This window comes from Erinaceus europaeus, unplaced genomic scaffold, assembly GCF_950295315.1.
Source record: "Erinaceus europaeus unplaced genomic scaffold, mEriEur2.1 scaffold_435, whole genome shotgun sequence".
Taxonomy (NCBI): domain Eukaryota; kingdom Metazoa; phylum Chordata; class Mammalia; order Eulipotyphla; family Erinaceidae; genus Erinaceus; species Erinaceus europaeus.
Window position 1 is genome coordinate 2,541 of NW_026647688.1, and position 19,277 is coordinate 21,817.

At 40.4% G+C, this 19,277-nt stretch overlaps 1 long non-coding RNA gene across 2 annotated transcripts; it reads left to right on the forward strand.

Moving 5' to 3' along the window:
• The first annotated feature begins 207 nt into the window (after positions 1–207).
• On the forward strand, positions 208–7,500 carry LOC132536417 (uncharacterized). Of its 2 annotated transcripts, XR_009548000.1 has the most exons (3): positions 329–528; positions 3,865–4,535; positions 7,256–7,500. It is a non-coding gene; the product is annotated as an uncharacterized LOC132536417 (long non-coding RNA). The 2 variants fall into 2 exon arrangements; XR_009548001.1 differs by lacking the exon at positions 7,256–7,500 and having other exon boundaries at positions 208–528; positions 3,865–4,348.
• Positions 7,501–19,277: the final 11,777 nt, after the last annotated feature.

Consider the following 19,277-nt stretch of genomic DNA (forward strand, 5'->3'; position numbering starts at 1 on the left):
GTGAAGCAGGCCTGCAGGTGTCTTTCTTTCCCCATCTCTGTCTTCCCCTCCTATCTCCATTTCTCTCTGTCCTATCCAACAATGACAACATCAGTAACAACAACAATAATAACTACAACAGTAAAACAACAAGGGCAACAAAAAGGAATAAATAAATATTTAATTAAAAAATTTAAAAAAAAAGATTTCTGCCAGTGGGGAAAGTTATCTACATAGTTCAAGAGTCCATGGATATTTCAAATTCGCAAATGATGTTATTTTTCCCTAAAGTTGAAGATTGGAAACCTAAATGAGTATTTTAATGACCCCAAATAGTTGTGGTTCTAGTTTATTTAAATTTCCTTTTCAGCGGTTCCCTAGCAGTGAAGCACTGCTGGTTTGTTTTGCAGAGTCACTGCAGCCTTTTCTGGAGGCCTGCAGCAACACTTTATTTTTTCGGACTTGCTCGGTGCTGCTTCGAACGCCTAAGCTGGATCTTCATATACTAGAAAAGCTCAGCATCATTCTTCAGAAACTTTCCAAAATCAAGTAAGACTTTCTCATCTATAGCATACTTAACTGAAAGATAGTTTACTTGTTGTGATTGACCCCTCTAGGTCATACACTGGTTTTACCTGTATTGTTAAAACTTCCTGCAAACATAGGCAGGTAGAATATTGAGATTCAGGTCATATGCACAGTGCAGTCTCGAGTCCAGCCCCTACTACATTGAAGGGTACTTCAATTCTGTGACTTTTAAAAATTTTTATTTATTTATTTATTATTGGATAGAGAGAAATTGAGAGGTGGGGAGAGAGCAAGATATCTGCAGTCCTACTTCACCACTTGTGAAGTTTTCCCCCTACAGGTGGGGACAAGGGGCTTGAATCTGGGTCCTTGTGCACTATAGTGTGTGCTTAAGCAGGTGCACTACCACCTGGCCCCAAGTGCTGTGACATCTTTCACTCTCTCTGTCTCTGTCTAAAGAGAGAGGCAGCGTGGAGGGGGAGAGAGAAAGAAAATTGAGATTCATGAATATTTGCTTATCTAAGATCACATACTCAGTGTATGTGTTGTTTATATAGTTCAGTTCTCTGTGTGAACTTCATTTTTAAAGCAGATTTTATGTTTTCACAAAGATTATTTATTTTCCTTTTCTTTTTGATAGAGGGTGAGATAGAGAGGGGGTAGGGGGTGGGAAGAGACTCCAGCACTGCTCCACTGCTTGTGAAGGTTCCCCTGCAGATGGGAACTGTTGTCTTGAACATGGTAATGTGTCTGTTACTGGCTGTACCACCAGCTGGCCCGTCTAAATGATTCCACAATATGTAAACTAAAACTATTTTTTAAAATAAGGTAATTCTTTTTTAAAAAATTATTTACTATTGGCTAGAGACAGAGAGAAATTGAGAAGAGGTGGGGAGACAGAGGAGAGAGATAGAGAGACACCTGCAGCCCTACTACTTGTGAAGTGTTCCCCCTGCAGGTGGGTACCAGGGACTTGAACCTGGGTCCTTGTGCACTGTAATGTGAGCACTTAACCCGATGAGCCACCACCTGGCCCCCTAAAACTATTTTAACAACCAAGTGATAGTGTCGAAATTATGGCACATTAGTATTCTGTAATACCACAGGTGAAAATAAGAGATAATAAAAATAGATATTGCAAGCTAGTATTTATATACAGAAGTAAGTCCAAGCAAAGAAAATGAAGCCAATGTAAAAATTTTGAAATGATGTTAGTAATTAATGTTAGTGGAAGCTTGTTGCTCCCACTAATTTGGACTTTATTATAACAGTTGAATACTTTACATTTTGTATTTTCCCCCTATGCTTCCTCAGAATATACACAGACATTCATATAATCAGTTTTTATTATTATAAAATGTATTTTTATATATAAGATGCTTTACAGCACGATCATTGACATATGCATACAATTTCATTATGTAGTAGGCAATATAATCAGTCTTTAATGATAGATTTTTATGTCATATTTTCCTCTAATCTTGGTATAGTGTAGTATTTCTTTCGAGAACACACTTTTTTAAATTTATTTTTTAGATAGAGACAGAGATGTCAGAGAGAGTAACAGACCACAGCACTGAAGTTTCTTTCAGTGCCTGGGGGTGGGACCAAACCTGGGTCATGCACATGACAAGATGGTGTCTTATACTCTGAGCTCTGCTGTTAGCAGGAAGACACTCTTCTATCACATTGTTGAGACATTACAGTTTTGGTCTTGGTTCCTCCAGCTCTTTCCCTTCTCACCCATTATCTCCATGATTATGAACTTATGGGTTTTACCAGGCCTCAGAATACCTAGATAGCAAAGGCATTTAGTAAGTTGTATTTGTGTGATGATGAGTCCATATTTTCAATATGGTACAGAAAATAAATTACTATATTCAGTATATAAGTTCCTAGTTGTCAATTTGTAATCTCATACTCCACTCACCAGTTATTCCTTTTGGTGTGCTCTCTAGTACTAGAGTCAGTAAATGTAGCAAGCAACCAGAAAGACCTAAAAAGACATCATAAAGTACCTAATCAAATAGTTTCTACTTAGACACCTAGATACCCTCCTCACTTGTCTTCCTTTTCTTGCAGATTGACTGTGCCACGATTGTCTTAGTTTATAATCAGCAACTTCTTTTTTAAAATTTAATTATCCTTATTTATATATTGAATAAAGAAAGTCAGAAATCAAGAGGGAAGGGGGAGGTGGAGGGGAGAGAGACAGATACCTGCAGCCCTGCTTCACCACTCACAAAGCTTTCCCCCTGCAAGTGGGGACTGGGGCTTGAACCAGCAGATTCTTAGCAAGGCCTCTTTATAGTTTACCTGTGGTGCTTTAAGGCTGCTGTAACGTATTTTTGGCTGGTTTTAGTTCTTAATTCATGCCATTTTTTAAAGTGGACCCAAAATACCTAGTCCTGGGCAAATGTGTTTTAAGTATTTGTGGTGTTTTATGTCTAGGGTTACTCCAAACTTAAAGCCTGTCTTGAATAAGAGTGTTGGAAATTATTGGTGTGTAAGCAGGTCTTAAAAATAAACATCTAAAATATAAAGATGTAAATCATTTTTTTTAAATCTAATGAGGCTATTTGATAATTTTTCTCTGGGGTAAATATGTAGACCAGGAGGTAAATGTATCTATCAGATATAACTCTAAAAACGACATTACTGTTTACTGGAAATGATGGTGAAAAACATCTTGACACTAAGACAAATTGAACTAATACTTAGCTCTATCAAAAGCCCAGCTTAAAAAGTAAACTGATTAAGTATTTGACTAGTTTTTTCTAGCTTTGAAAAGAAAATTCTCTAAATAGCAGTGAATAAGGCACAGCTTTCAGGATTATAATACATTTTATTTTTTAATTATTTTTTAAAATATTTATTTATTTTCCCTTTTGTTGCCCTTGTTTATTGTTGTAGTTGTTTTTTATTGTTGTAGTAGTTGTTGTTATTGATGTTGTCATTGTTGGATAGGACAGAGAGAAATGGAGAGAGGAGGGGAAGACAGAGGGGGAGGGAAAGATAGACACCTGCAGACCTGCTTCACCACCTGTGAAGCGACTCCCCTGCAGGTGGGGAGCTGGGGGCTTGAATGGGGATCCTTACACCGGTCCTTGTGCTTTGCACCACCTGCGCTTAACTCGCTGCACTACTGCCCGACTCCCAATACATTTTTTTTTTTTTTCACTTGAATACAGTTCTAATCTAAGCTTGTCTCAGAACCCTTGTGTTTGCCTTGGCATGTCAATCCTTTAGTTACCAGTTTCCATTCCCTCACCTCTACACTCTGGTCCCCTTCCCAGTGTTACTTGGAGAGACTCCCTGAATGGGGATGTACTCACGAATGTGCTCATTCTCTTACAGAAGCAACAAGAAGCTCTTTGAACTTTTTACAATTCACCTGATGCTTCAAGAAATACAGAGAACAACACACCCAGAGCATGCCTTTCTCTGTATCAACCTCAACTCAACTCTGTTCAATTTGGGTTTGACAAAATGCAACTCCCTGGTCTCTACTGCAAGTCATTAGTCTGGCTTATTATTACTGTATACATATTTACATGCAATGTGTGGTGCTTATCTGTAAGACTGTAAAATTCACCAAAGGAACTAAAAGTCTACCAAGTAAAGTTATCAGTAGTATTATTTATCATGAATAATAGAACTTTTTTAAACTTTAAAAACGACATCTATGAGTTAATGGAATATTTGGAATATCTTATTCAATGAAGTTTTAAGATACAGTTATAAGAATTAATTACATGGGCTACTTTTTGTAAACATTTTAGGGAAATTATTTGAATTATGTTATTTTTGGCAATAAAATTGGTTCTTATGGGTAACAGGGTTAGAGTGTGTCATCATTCTGTTTTCTTAGTAGATTACCAACTTCCCTTTTGATAATATAAGTATGTAAGTACCATGTTTATATCGTGAATTTTCTGTATGTCCTAGACCTCACAGCACTACTGGCGGGACGTCAAAGGCATCCCTAGACCCCAAGGCTGACTTTCCAAATTTTACAGTTCATGGGGGTATGTATGTTAGAGAAAAAAAATGTTATTCTATTTTTTCTAAAGTAATGTAGTTACTACCAAATTGTGTGTGACATAATGTAAAAAAGTTAACAAAAGCCAAACAAAAATATAATAACACCCAAAGATTTTTCATTATAAACAATGATGAGTAAATTATCCAGCATTGAATGAGGTGGAGGTGAAGGAATTGGGGACTAAGGACAAAACACTGAGAAACAGAAGAAAAGGAACATTGTCCGAAAGATCATTCTCATATGCAGAGGGGTGGGGTGGGGGGGTAGTTTCATGAGTTTAAGAGTCATGCTTTTCTCTCTCTTTCTCTCTACCTTGCCCCTCTCCCTCCCCCCATTTCTCTCTGTATTTCACCATCTATCTTTTTAAAAAATGTCTGCTAGGAGCAGTAGAGTTATGCTGCCACCAACTTTTGGCAATAACCCTGGAGGACAGAAAAAAAAAAAAAAAGCAAAAAACAAGTGGAGGAAAGTTTTCTGAAGAGAACATAGGAAAGGTGACCTTCATTTATTTATTTATTTATTTATTTGCCTCCAAGGATATTGCTAGGGCAAGCAACAACCTTTGAATGCTGCACTATGAATCCATTGCTCCTGGAGGCCATTTTTTCCCCTTTTGTTGCCCTCATTGTTTATTGTTGTTACTGCTGTCCTTGTTGTTGGATAGGACAGAGAGAAATGGAGAGAGTACAGGAAGACAGGGGGAGAGAAAGACATGTCTGTCTTGGGTGGGGAAGTCCTATACTCTAGTATATGCACTATTTCCCTTGGCCAGTGTTTTGCTTCTTTATGGTAGTGATGGTGTGTTTAAAAGGCCTTGTTTGCGTAGGAACCTGTGCAAGTGCTACACGTAATAAAAACACAAGGGAGTCAAGGACAGTCCCATTCAAGGTGATGGCCTTGGACTGGAAACAAGGTAAACAGGCTACAGCTGCCCTCTCAGGTGCCAAGGTAACATGTCAGCCAGAGGACACTATGTCCCCAGTGAGGACTCACCCAGAGCTGTGCTCTCGACCTGATCTGGGCAGGGTCACTCCTGCCTCTTCCCTTCTGGGGAGCCCCCATGTGTGTCACCCCTGTGCACAGATGCAGGAATGGGAGGTGTGCTGCCAAAGCAAACTTCCTCCTCTGAAAACCTTTACTCAGTGGCCAGGTGTTCAGCACCCCCACTGCCCCCCCCATCAGCAGAAGCTTCTGGAATTCCCCAGCACACACCCCCAAGGAGCTCATTGGAAGTCTCTGCAGAGGTGGCTTGTAGGGGAGGCTGGGCTGTGGTCTGTAGAGTTTACTTACTGGCACATTCCACTGGGTCTGGGGCCCTCTGCACGGCCCCTGACAATGACATCATCTGCAGATGTATGACACACTGGGGGTCATCTCTTGCTTTGGAGCCAAATACAAATTTTACAATGAGTATTTGAAACTCACTCTTGAGAACTAGAGAGAGTGCCTATGGGTTAGGATGCTTGCTGTCATGTGTGCAGCCCAGGTTTGAGCCATGGCACTGCAGCAAGTGTCCATGTCGAGGTCTCTCTCTCGTTCTCTCTCTTGTTCTCTTTCTCTCTCTCTCTTTTCAGCTGAGTAAAAAATCCTTTCAGAGTGGGGAAATCATGCAGGTGTGAGGCCCCACCTAATCAAAAGGAAACTGCTCATGAGTTAGATATTACAGCAGTACTGCACCAGACTTGCATGCCAGAGGCCCCAGGTTCAATCTCCAGCACCAGCATATACCAGAGCTGAGCAGTGCTTGGGTCTATCTGCTTCTTTCACACGAAAATAGATATTTGATACCCAGAAGTAGATACAAAAACAGTTAAAAATGGACTGTCATGTCTCAGACTCTGAGACCCCAGGTTCAGTCCCCTGCACCACCGTAAGCCAGAGCTGAGCAGTACTCTGGTACAGACACAAAGAGAAATTAGTAAAAACAATGAAAGAATAAAAACTGTTCCTGAAATGCCTTTGCTTTAAACAAATCATCAGCACTGTCTAAAGTAAAGGACAAACTGTACAGCCCCTGAAGCAACTCTGTTTTGCTTATTATAGGTAATATCTACATATCCAGTAGTCAGAACAAACTTTCATGGGGAGAAGGCTGTGTGGGGACAGTTTGTTTCTGCTGTGCCATTCTGGGCAGATTTCCATTTGTATATATTGTGAAATGGCCATCACCACAGGCCTAGCTAACATTCATAGTCACTTTTTCTTAGGATGAGAACTTAAGAACTAGTCTCTTAGCAACTTTCGAGTGCATATTACAGTATTAACTAGCGTCACCATACAATACATTCCATCCCAGTGACATTTATTTTAGATTTATTATTTATTGTTTATTTATTTATTTTTTTGCCTTTTTTTTTTTAGAACACTGCTCAGATCTGATTTATTGTGGTGGTGGGGTATTGGTATGCTTCTAGTTCTGCTTCTGGGATCCCTTCTATTACATTGTTTGACATTGTGGTCTATTTACATGGTCATTCTGTTACATTGGTTTGGTCTTACTCCCCCTGCCTCTGGGAGATTTTGGTTTAGTCCTTGCCTTTTCGCGCTTCTCTCTTCTCCCTGCCCCCTATCCTGTGTACTTCCTTGGTTCAGGATGCTGCAGCCAGAGGGGAGAGAGGCAGGACAGAATTGTGTGGTGATTAGATTAGATTAGTTTTTTGAACCATTTGCTCATGAATAAAGAAATACTGCTTCTCCGCTCAGCTATGTGTCCCTGGTCTTCTGTCTCCCGCCGCGAAGCTATCCTGGCATACTGGCGCTCTGAAAGTTGACTGAAATATGGTGCAACAATGTGGGACCTAACCTGCCCATCCCCCAGATAAATGAAGACATTTGGCTACCTGTCCACTATGGGCTGCTTTTCTACTTATGAAGAGGTTTCCAAAGGCCTCTGCCCTTTCTTCATGAGACTGTTTCTCTGTCTCTGGAACCCTTTGCTCTTCACACTCTGGTTTCCGCCCACCGCTGGCCTGCCGGAGCCTGCTTGCCGCCGCGTGACGCGGGGCGCTAGGCACAGACTCCCTCCGCTGGGAGCAGGGCAGCGGGCATGGCGGGCAGGGATGCAGCCCATCCTGGCCCCCGCCCTGGGGCGCCTCTGCGCCTTCTGCACGGCTGGCCCGCCCGCCCTCCTGCTATGAAGTCGGGGCAGATCCTGGACCACCCAGAGACCACAGGCTCCCTGCTGGGACTGGGCCCCCTGGCCGAGATCCCCAGCTCGGCTCTGACGGCAGAGGAGCTAGAATACGCAGACATTCGTGCAGTGATTGCAACCTTCAATTCCTGGAGGTGAAGTTGGGCAAGAAGCCACCGCTGGACAATGCACCCCCGAACAACTAAGACAGTACAGATCTAAATTTGTGTTTAAAATAACATGTCTTCATAACAAGTTTTTCTCCTTGTGTATTGAAGACCATGTTTATGTGTGTGTTTGAAGTTTGGTAAACATTAACTTTAAGGTTAAAAATGTAACTTTAAGGCTACATTCTTACCAGGCAAAGTTAAATGAAAAAGGTTTTCAACATAATTCTCATAAAGGTAAAATTAACTTACATTTAAAGTCTGAGGTAAAAATTAGTTAAAAATCAATATTTTTTAACTAACTTGGTCTAAAAAATCTGCACACACCTATGGTGTGTCTCCATCTTATACGGGTGTAACAAAAGGTTAAATAAGATGTTATTGATATGTAAAACTCTCAAATACCTTCTCATTTAGAGGTAGAACCAGCCCAGGCATAAGATAGATTGCATGGTTATGCTAATGATTCTCATGCCTGAGGCTCTAACAATGGTTCTTTGCCTTACCACATTTTATTACGCTTAAATTGGTTAAAGAGCCTTAAAATAAAATGAGAAAGACCTTCCAAATTTATAAAGATACTTAAACCAATTATAATCATCGAGTTATCAATTATAGTAAACTTCTAACTTGTTACAAGTTTTATTTTTTTTTCACAAGTAAATTGCAGTTGTCAAGTTCTCTACAGAAAAGTGGAATTCCAGTGGCTGACCTTCCTTATGCAACGTTCTACCCCCTGGCATTCTTCCGTGGACATCTGCTTTGGACTGGCACTTATATCGGACTCACTGGTACACTTCTTGGACACTTTGCACAAAACTATAGCAGCTTCGCTTTATGCTGCTGGGTTTCTCAAAGACTGACTACAGCCAGCTGACTTGGGACTCTATAGGCCATACCCCCCCCCCCTTTCTAGGTAATGCCCACAGAGGCAGGAAACGCCCGTTGAGGCAAGAGAAGCCCACAGAGGCAAGAAACGCCCCCCTCAGGCCTTCCCTTGGCATCAGGTTCTTGTTGCTCACTTACTTGTTCCTCCATGTTTGTGCCAGTTTCTTTTTTGAAAATGCCTGTATGATATAGGTTTCTGTTCACCCCACACTCCTGATACCATGGTCAATTAGTTAAAAAGAAAAGGGGGAATTGTTGGTATGCTTCTAGTTCTGCTTCTGGGATCCCTTCTGTTACTTTGCCTGACATTGTGGTCTATTTACATGGTCATTCTGTTACATTGGTTTGGTCTCACTCCCCCTGCCTCCGGGAGATTTTGGTTTAGTCCTTGCCTTTTCACGCTTCTCTCTCCTCCCCATCCCTTATCCTATGTACTTCCTTGGTTGCTGATGCTGCCGCCGGAGGAGAAGGATGCAGGACAGAATGGGGTTGTGATTATATTAGATTAGTTTTTTGAATCGTTCACTTGTGGATAAAGAAATACTGCTTTTCAACTCAGCCGTGTGTCCCTGGTCTTCTGACTCCTGCCGTGAAGCTAGCCCGGCATACTGGCGCCCTGAACTTTGACTGACAGTGGGGGGGGGGCAATTTACTTTAGGACTTGGGAGCTTCAAGCATGAGAGTCTATTTGTATAAACTCTGTGAAGTTATAAAACCTTGTTTTGACTTTTTATTTATTTATTTATTTTATTTTATTTTGCCTCCAGGGTTACTTCTGGGGCTCAGTGCCTGCACCACAAATCCACTGCTCCTGGAGGCCAATTTTTCCCTTTTGTTGTCCTTGTTATTTATCGTTGTTGTTGTTATTGATGTCTTTGCTGTTGCATAGGACAGAGAAAAATGGAGAGAGGAGGGGAAGACAGAGGAAAAGAAAGATAGATACCTGCAGACCTGCTTCACTGCTTATGAAGCACCCCCCCCCCCCCGCAGGTGGGGAGCCAGGGGCTTGAACCAGGATCCTTATGCAAGTATTTGAACTTCACTCCATGTGTGCTTAACCCGCTGCACTACTGCCTGACCCCCAGATTTATTATTTATTAATGGGAGCATCACTCCAGCACACACAAAGACAACCTTAATAAATATGTGAACATTGAAATCATAAAATGTATCTTTTCTGATCATGGGCAGTAAAGTTAGAAATCAGCCACAAGAGGGGCCAGTGGTGGTTTACCTGGTTAAGTGCACAAAGTACAGTGTACAAGGACCCAGGTTCAAGCCTCTGGTTCACAAGTGGTGAAGCAGGGCTTCAGGTGTCTGTCTCTCTTCGTTTCTCTTCTTCCCTCTCAATTTCTGGCTGTCTCTATCCAATAAGTAAAGATAATTAAAAAAAGAAACAAATCAACAACAAAAATAAATACATCTCACCTATGGAGACAGAACAATACACTTCTGAATAACACCTGAGTCACTGAAGAAATTGAAAATTTAATGATAATGATAATGAAGAAACCAATTATCAGACCTTGTGGGATGTGGTAAGAGCTGTTCTAAGAGGGAAATTTATAGCAATACTGGCCCATAACAAACAGTGAAGGTCTCAAGTAAGCTACCTAACAACACAACTGAATCAACTATAAAAGGAGCAACAGAGAGACCCAAAAGTCGAAAAGGAGGAAGGAAATAGTCAAAATCAGAGCAGAAATTAATGAAACAGAATTCAGAAAGATGATCCAAAAGATTAATGAAGCCAAGAGCTGATTCTTCAAAAGGATAAATAAAATAGATAAAGCAATGGATAGACTCACAAAAAGAAAGAAAGCTATGATAAAAATAATGACAGGAACAGCCATTCTCATCTCTACACAATAGACTTTAAATTACATAAAGTAAAAGATAAGCAAGGCCATGGTATAAATGATTAGAGGATCAATCAACCAAGAAGATTTAACAATTATTAACATCTATGCACACAGTGAGGGACCATCTAAATACATCAAACACCTACTGAAAGAACTACAAACATACATCAATAGTAATACAATAATAGTGGGAGACTTCAACACCCCATTCACACACTTAGATCAATGAAGCAGAGAATCAACAAAGAAACGAGAATTAAATGAAGAGATGGACAGACTAGACCTCCTGGACATTTTCAGAGTTCTTCACCCCTAAAAACTGGAATATGCATTCTTTTCAAATCCACACAGCACATCCTCAAGGATAGACAACATGTTAGGCCACAAAGAAAGTATCAACAAATTCAGGAGCATTGAAATCATCCCAAGTATTGTCTCAAACTACAATGGAGTAAAGCTAACATTCAATAACAAACAGAAAATTACTAAAAGTCACAAAATTTGAAAACTCAACAACATGCTGCTTAAGAATTGCTGGGTCAGAGAGGCACTCAAGCAAGAAATTCAAATATTCCTGGAAACAAATGAAAATGAAGGCAAGCTATCAAAATATTTGGGACACAGCTAAAGCAGTACTGAGAGTGAAACTCATAGCCATACAGTCACACATTACAGAACAAGAAAAAGCTCAAATAAATGACCTAACTGCATGCCTTAAGTACTTAGAGGAAGAGGAACAAAGGAACCCTAATGCAACCAGAAGGATGGAAATCACTAAAACCAGAAATAAACAACATAAAAAATAAGAGAACCATAAAAAAGATCAATGATGCCAAATGTTGGTTCTTTGAAAAATTAAACAAGATTGACAAACCCCTAGTGAGACTCACTAAAAAAAAGGGGGGGAGAAGACTCAAATAAATAGAATTCTAAACGATAGGAGATATCACAACTGACACCACAGAAATCCAGAAAGTGATGCTAAACTTCTGTGAAGAACAATACACCACCAAGCTAGAGAATCTGGAAGAAATGGAAGAATTCCTAGAAACATATGCCCTTCCAAAACTGAACCAAGAACTACAAAACCTAAATGCACCAGTCACAGACAAAGAAATCAAAACAGTTAAGAATCTACCCAACAACAAAAGTCATGGACCAGATGGCTTTACAAACGAATTCTACAAAACCTTCAGGAAACAGTTAATACCTATACTTCTAAAGTTCTTCCACAAGATCAAAGAAACGGGAAAACTCCCTTCCACCTTCTATGAAGCCAACATCACCCTGATACCAAAAGCAGATAGGGACACAACAAAAAAGGGAGACTACAGACCAATATCTCTGATGAACATAGATGCCAAAATATTAAACAAGATCCTGGCCAACTGGATACGGAAGTATATAAAAAAGATTGTTCATCACAACCAAGTGGGATTTATCCCAGGAATGCAAGGCTGGTTCAACATACGTAAGTCAATCAGTGTCATTCACCACATCAATAAAAGCAAAACCAAAAACTACATGATTATCCCAGTAGATGCAGAGAAAGCCTTTGACAAAATCCAACACCCATTCATGCTCAAAACACTACAAAAAAATGGGAATAGATGGGAAATTCCTCAAGATAGTGGAGTTCATATATAGCAAACCTACAGCCAACATCATACTCAGTGGAAAGAAGCTGAAAGCATTCCCCCTCTGATCGGGGACCAGATAGAGCTGTCCATTATCACCATTAATCTTCAACATAGTATTGGAAGTTCTTGCCATAGCAATCAGGCAAGAGAAAGAAATCAAAGGAATACAGGTTGGAAGGGAAGAAATCAAGCTCTCACTATTTGCAGATGATATGATAGTATACACAGAAAATCCTAAAGAATCCAGCAGAAAACGACTGGAAGTTATTAGGCAATATAGCAAGGTATCAGGCTACAAAATTAATGTACAAAAATCAGTGGCATTTCTTTATGCAAACACTAAATCGAAGAAGAGGACATCCAGAAATCACTCCCATTCACTGGTGCAGCAAAATCAATAAAATACCTAGGAATAAAGCTGACCAAAGAAGTGAAAGACTTGTATACTGAAAACTATGAGGCACTAGTCAAGAAAATAGAAACTGATACCAAGAAATGGAAAGACATCCCGTGCTCATGGGTTGGAAAAATTAATATCATCAAAATAAATATTCTCCCCAGAGCCATATACAAATTTAACGTGATAACCATCAAAGTTCTACCAAACTTCTTTAGAAGGATAGAACAAAAACTACAGTCATCTGGAACCAGAAAACACCTACAATACCCAAAACAATCTTGAGGAAAAGAAACTGAAATGGAGGCACCACACTCCCAAATCTCAAACTATATTATAAAGCCATCACCATCAAAACAGCTAGGTACTGGAACAAAAATAGGCACACAGACCAGTGGAACAGAATTGAAAGCCCAGAACTAAACCCCCACACCTATGGATATCTAATCTTTGATAAGGGGCCCCAAAGTATTAAATGGAGAAAGGAAGATCTCTTCAATAAATGGTGTTGGGAAAACTGGGTTTAAACATGCAGAAGGATGAAACTGAACCACTTTATCTCACCAAGAACAAAAATAAACTCCAAATGGATCAAGGACCTGGATGTTAGACCAGAAACTATCAAGTACTTAGAGGAAAATATTGGTATCTAAGTCTAAGTAGATACTATTTCATTATGAACTTTATACTGACTCACTGCAGGCTATTATGCACTTTTGCTTTCAGGTATATATTTTGCCTTAATTTATGGATACATGTGAACATATGCTGTATCTCACAGGACCTGGTCTATATCTATGGTTTGGGACTTTATTAGGAAGTAAACCACCTGGAATAGAATTAGAGAATCCTATGAAAGGATAGGTGTCACCCGAGTAATGAGTCTGAAGGGTTGGTTATAATAATAATTAACTATTGCTCTTTTAAACTCTAAGAATACAAGGAACCCTTCCCATTCTCTTTAAGATCCTTATTTCTCCTGGTCCTGAAACCTCTAGGACTTTGCCCATATTTCTTGATGTTTAGTCTCTTGTCTGATGTATGGCATGTAAAGATCTTCTCTCATTCTATGAGGGGTCTCTTTGTTTGTGTGATAGTTTCTTTGGCTGTGCAGAAGCTTTTCAATTTAATGTAGTACCATTAATTTGTTCTGCATTAGTCTTCCTTGCTATTGGGTTTGTATCATAAAAGATGTCCTTGAGGTTTAGGTGGGAAAATATAACCAAGTTAGTTTGGAGTTTTTTGTTTTTTCAATGAAAATCCATTGGTTAGGATCAACTGTCATATACTTGACCGTGTATTTTATTTATTTATTTATTTTTAACCAGAGCACTGCTCAGCTCTGGCTTATGGTGGTGTGGGAGATTGAACCTGGGACTTCGGAGACTCAAGGCATAAGCATCTCTGTGCATAACCATCATGCTATCAACCCCTTACTTGACCTCACTATGCTTTCAGATTTATCTATAGTACTTTACCTTAAATTAAAATCCATTAGTAACATTTTATTTTTGAAATGCATTAATAGAGGCTAAAAGATAGCTTACCTGGGCTCAAAATTGCATTATATGTGTGGCAAAGCAGTACACTACTGAAGTGAGCTATTTTACTGCCCTCATCCAGATAAACTTTGTGTGATTGTGTGTGTGTGTGTGTATCCATACATGTGGAAAGAGAGAAATGGAGAGAGGAGTGGGGAGATAGGGAAAGACAAAGAGAGACACCTGCAGCATTGCTTCTTTGCTTGTGAAGTTTCCTCATCTGCAGGAGCTTCATCTAAGGTCTTTTGCTCTGTAATATGTGTGCTTAACTGTGTGCAGCACCGTTCAGCCCCCTGTGACTTTTCTTTTTTTAATATTTATTTATTTGACAGGACAGAGAAATTGAGAAGGGAATGAGAAATAGAGATGAAGAGAGAAAAACACCTGCAGTACTGCTTCACTGCTTGTGAAGCTTCCTCCCCTGAAGGTGGAGACTTGGGGCTCTCCACAGAGTTCACCACCACCTGACTTATGATTGTACTTTTCTCCCCTCGCTTCTGGGGTTATTGCTGTGGCTCTGTGCCAGAACTACAAATTCACTGCTTGCCGGGATAGCCTGAGGGTACTTCTTCCCGAGCTAGTGCTCTCTGGCTTGGAGAGAACTCAACTGGAGCCGATCTAGGCTGCTGCGTGGGAGAGGGATCAGGAACTCGTGCCGCACTAACTTCCGCAGGAGATACACTCTGGAACTCTCAGAGCCGGAAAGCAATTTCCAAGTGTCTTTAATCAGAAGAGCAGCTGTTTTTATACTCTCCAAGTAGGGTGGAAAGAGGATGTGATATAGAGAGGGTGGAGAGACAAGTGACTGGTGAAAATCAGACTGTGACAAGGAGGGGGTGGAACAGGCGAGAATCCTATCACTGAACCACCAATGCCCTGGAGGGAGTGCTTTATGTAAATGTAAAAGTGATTTATGTAAATAGACCAAAGCTTTGGATCAGTAAATCCCTATATAGGCATATGGTTAAGCAGAAGCCAGGGGGAGGTGGCATACTACCCAACATCTCCCCCTTTCTTTTTAACTATTTGCCATAGTATCAGGAGTGCGGGGCACTTTGTGAGGCAGGGAGACTGATAAGAGGCACACCTTTTTTGGGGTTCTACTGTTCCTCCTTGCTCAACCTCTCCGTGGAGAGAGAGACTAACAGGATTGACACACCCCTCAGGCTCAAGCCTTTCCAAGCTCAACCATATCCTCACACAATTCCCCAACATCTTCCTCTTAATTAATGGCCATATATAACTGGGTCAATGTCTGTAAAAGGCTTCATCTCTGTCAGGGGAATAGCAGTGTAGGGGTGAACAGAAACCTGTTGGGAAGAAAGCAGAATGATAGTGTGTAAGTGTCTTCAAAAAGAACTAGCACAAGACAGGGAGGGATAAGTAAGAGTAGCAAGAGACAGAGTGAGCCTGATGGGTGGAGGAGTGGGGGCCTGATAAGCCGAGGGGCTAGAGGGGTGATCTGGCATTGCAAAATCCCGAGTCAGCTGGTGGAAAGTTCTATGAACTGCTACAGTCATTCTTCAAGAAGTCCAGCAGTATAAAAGGAGTGTCCAGCAAGTTCTATAGAAGCATCAGTCCAATGTCAACGGCCAGGAAATAAATGCCACACGTCTATCTTGATGGAGGAGGACGGCCACTGGAACTTTTTCTTCTCTGTAGAGAGTGACCTGGAACCGCCAAAACATGGTGGGCGAAACAGAAGCAGGAAGAGTAGACACCGATGGTTGAAAAGCAGTAGGAAAGTCTTGTCCTTTGGAGTCTGTGAATCAGGTTCTCCAGATCGTGTCAGGTCACATCATGGGTTTCGGGGGATGGCTGTAATTGTGGGTGATGTCAGAGGTCAGGGGTCCAAGATGGATTTCTGGGGATTCTATATGAGCAGATGCTTCTTTATGCGAAGGCTTGTCATAGCTGTAGTCAATTACTTATGAAAAAACTTTGTAACAAATTAGAAGTTTACTACAATTGATAACTCAATGATTATAATTGGTTTAGGTATCTTTATAATTTCGTGTAAAGGTCATCTTATGTGACCTCATGTAGCAGTCTTTATATAGCAAAATTTTCATACCGAATTTAAGTCACATATATTGATTCTTAACTATTTTTACATTGGGTTTTTAAGCAAACTCAGGCTACTAGAGTTAACACATTTTAGTGACAATTTTTTTTTTGGTACATTTACAATATCGAATTGATGCCAAATTTGTTGTGGATTAATTTCCACAAGATAGCTTACAGGACATTTTTGGGGGCCCTCCAAAAATGTCCTGTATAGAGGATTTGTATTTTAACTTAGGAGATGATGAATTGTCACATTGAATATTTAGAGTTTTACTTTAAACACTCAGTTACTTAAATGAATTGATTTTACCTCTTCTCGTAAAAATGTAGCTTTGAAGTTACAATTTAACTGTTAAGTTAATGTTTACCAAACTTGAAACACGCATATTAAACATATAGTTTATAACACACAGGAGAAGAAAGACTTGTAAATAAGACATATCATTTCAAATGTGAATTTAGATCTAATGTCATAGTTGAACCATCTTTACTCACACAGTTTAAGACTAAACATTTCATATTGATATCAAGACTTAAAAAAGAAATCAAAAGGGGGAATGAACAATTTTTGGACTGTTTCTGGACGTCTCCAGAAACCATGGCTGCGTCCAGCCGTTTTATATAAAGTCAGTTAACTTTCAGGGTACTCTGAGCACAATGGGTCATACAAAAATTTTGGTCACTCAACTTACTCAATTTTTTTTTTTACCTCACTCACTCACTCACAAAACACAACAGGCCAGTCATAGCATAAGACATTCATTCGGGGGGGGGGAAGAGTTCTGTGAATCATATTTTTTTTTTTTGTTTTGATTCTGCCATGCTGTATTATGGATCCTGGGGTGCATCCTGCAGCCAGTCCTCTTGCATCCAGTCTTCTTTCAGTGTTTCTTGTTCTTCAGGGATATCAGCGCCATCATGTGGGTATTGCCGGACATGGCGGGCAGGAACCCAAACAGGCTTGGAGTAATTTTGTGGAAAAATACATGCGAAACCCCTCCCCATAGTCAACAGGGGGTCAGGTCCTTTCCAAATTTTATCAAGTGGGTCTTTCCATTTGACTTTAATAGCTGGGAGGGTGGGTGGTGTTTGCCAATTATAGGAGCTTGGTCTGAGTTTTTGTAAATATTAAAGAGATTTAATGTAGTTAAGGCTTTTGCCAGCTGGATATTAGGGGGGTACATTTCCCCTTTTTCTTTATTTAATTGAGCCTTAAGAGTTTGATGGGCCCTCTCAACAATGCCTTGTCCCTGTGGATTATATGGAATGCCTGTAGTATGAGTAATGTTCCAGAGGGAACAAAAATCTTTAAATTGTTTGCTGGTAAAAGCAGGTCCATTATCCGTTTTAAGTTGAAGAGGTAAGCCCATTACAGCAAAACAGGAGAGCATATGGCTTATAAGTTTTTTTGAGTTTTCTCCAGTCTGAGCTGTAGCCCACATAAACTTAGAGAAGGTATCAATTGAGACGAACACATATTTTTGTTTGCCAAAGTTAGGTATGTGGGTAACATCAATTTGCCAAAGAGCGTTGGCTTTTAAACCTCGAGGATTAACCCCGAGTCTGAAAAGCAGGTGTTTTGATTAGACCTGCACAGGAGGAACATGTAGCAAGAATACGTTTTAACTGTGGCAGAGGAATATCAGGAAATCGAGCTCGAAGACCTTTAAGATTAACATGGGTTAGGGAATGAAAGTCAGCAGGATTAGAGACAGAGGCTAGGAGAATTCCTGTGGAGGCAAGGTGGTCGGCTGCAGCATTCCCTTCGGACAGGGGACCAGGAAGAGGGCTGTGGGAACGTAGGTGCTGAACATACAGTGGATGGGTTCGAGAACAGAGCATAGAGGCAATTTGAATTAAAAGAGGAGAAAGTGGGTTGTCATCAATTCTTACATAAGATCGAGCAAGCCATGGAAGTAAGTTAACAGTATACACACTGTCAGAAAAAAGGTTGAAGGATTCTGGTACAGCTTTTAATGCAAGGAAAACAGCATAAAGTTCTTTGTACTGAGGGGAATTATCAGGAAGTTCAGTGAAGAGAGGTTTGGGGTATTGCTGGTCTGGATAATATATAAGGGCAGCAGCTCCCTTTTTTCCACCATCAGTGAACACTGTAGGAGCAGAGGCTATGGGATCTCGAGAGAAAAGTTTAGGTACTAGTAGAGGCAACAGAGGTAAAGAAGCTATCAAATTATTAGAGGGAAAATGATTATCTAATTGTCCTGGAAAACCCATTAAACTTATGGGAAAACGAGAATGGTGGCGTATGAGCCATTCTGTATCAGTGAGAGAAAAGGGAAGAATGATTGAATCTGGTTCCCTTCCTAAGACCTGAACCGATCTGTTTCTTCCTTGGCGAACCATAAATGCTAAGGCATCAATCTCGGTAAGGAGTCTTGGAGCTCCGCCTACTGGCGTATGAAGCCATTCGAGAACGCCATGTTTCTGCCACAATGCCCCCACTACCATGAGGGTGGAGTTAAAGATTAGAAGATTTACTGGAGAGGAGGTGGAGAACCAAACGAGGTGCATGTCCTGGAGAGCCTGGTTAACTTTTTCCAGAGCCATGGAGGCTTCGGGGGTTAACATATGCTTTGAGGAGGGCTGTTTGTTTCCTTTTAACAGATCGAACAGTGGTTGCAGGCAGCTCATAGGCAGATAAAGATACTGCCTAAGCCAATTCAAATTTCCAAGAAAACTTTGTAAAGAAGCAAGAGTGAGATTAGAAGGAAAAGTAACACAAGGTTTTAAAGGACGAATCTGCGTGAGGGAAATCTCTGACCCTAAGAAAGATATTGGAGGTATTAGCTGTATCTTCTCAGGAGCTACATTAAGTCCACTTCTCTTTAAGGCAGGGATTAGAAAATCACGTAGGGCGGAGAGATCTGTATCTAATTCTCCCCATAGTATGAATCCATATAATGAAAAACCTTAAGGCCCTTATGAATATATGGAAAAAGGGCAGATTTAACAACCTCTTGACAAATAGTAGGACTATTAGCCATGCCCTGGGGCAGTACCACCCATTTAAAT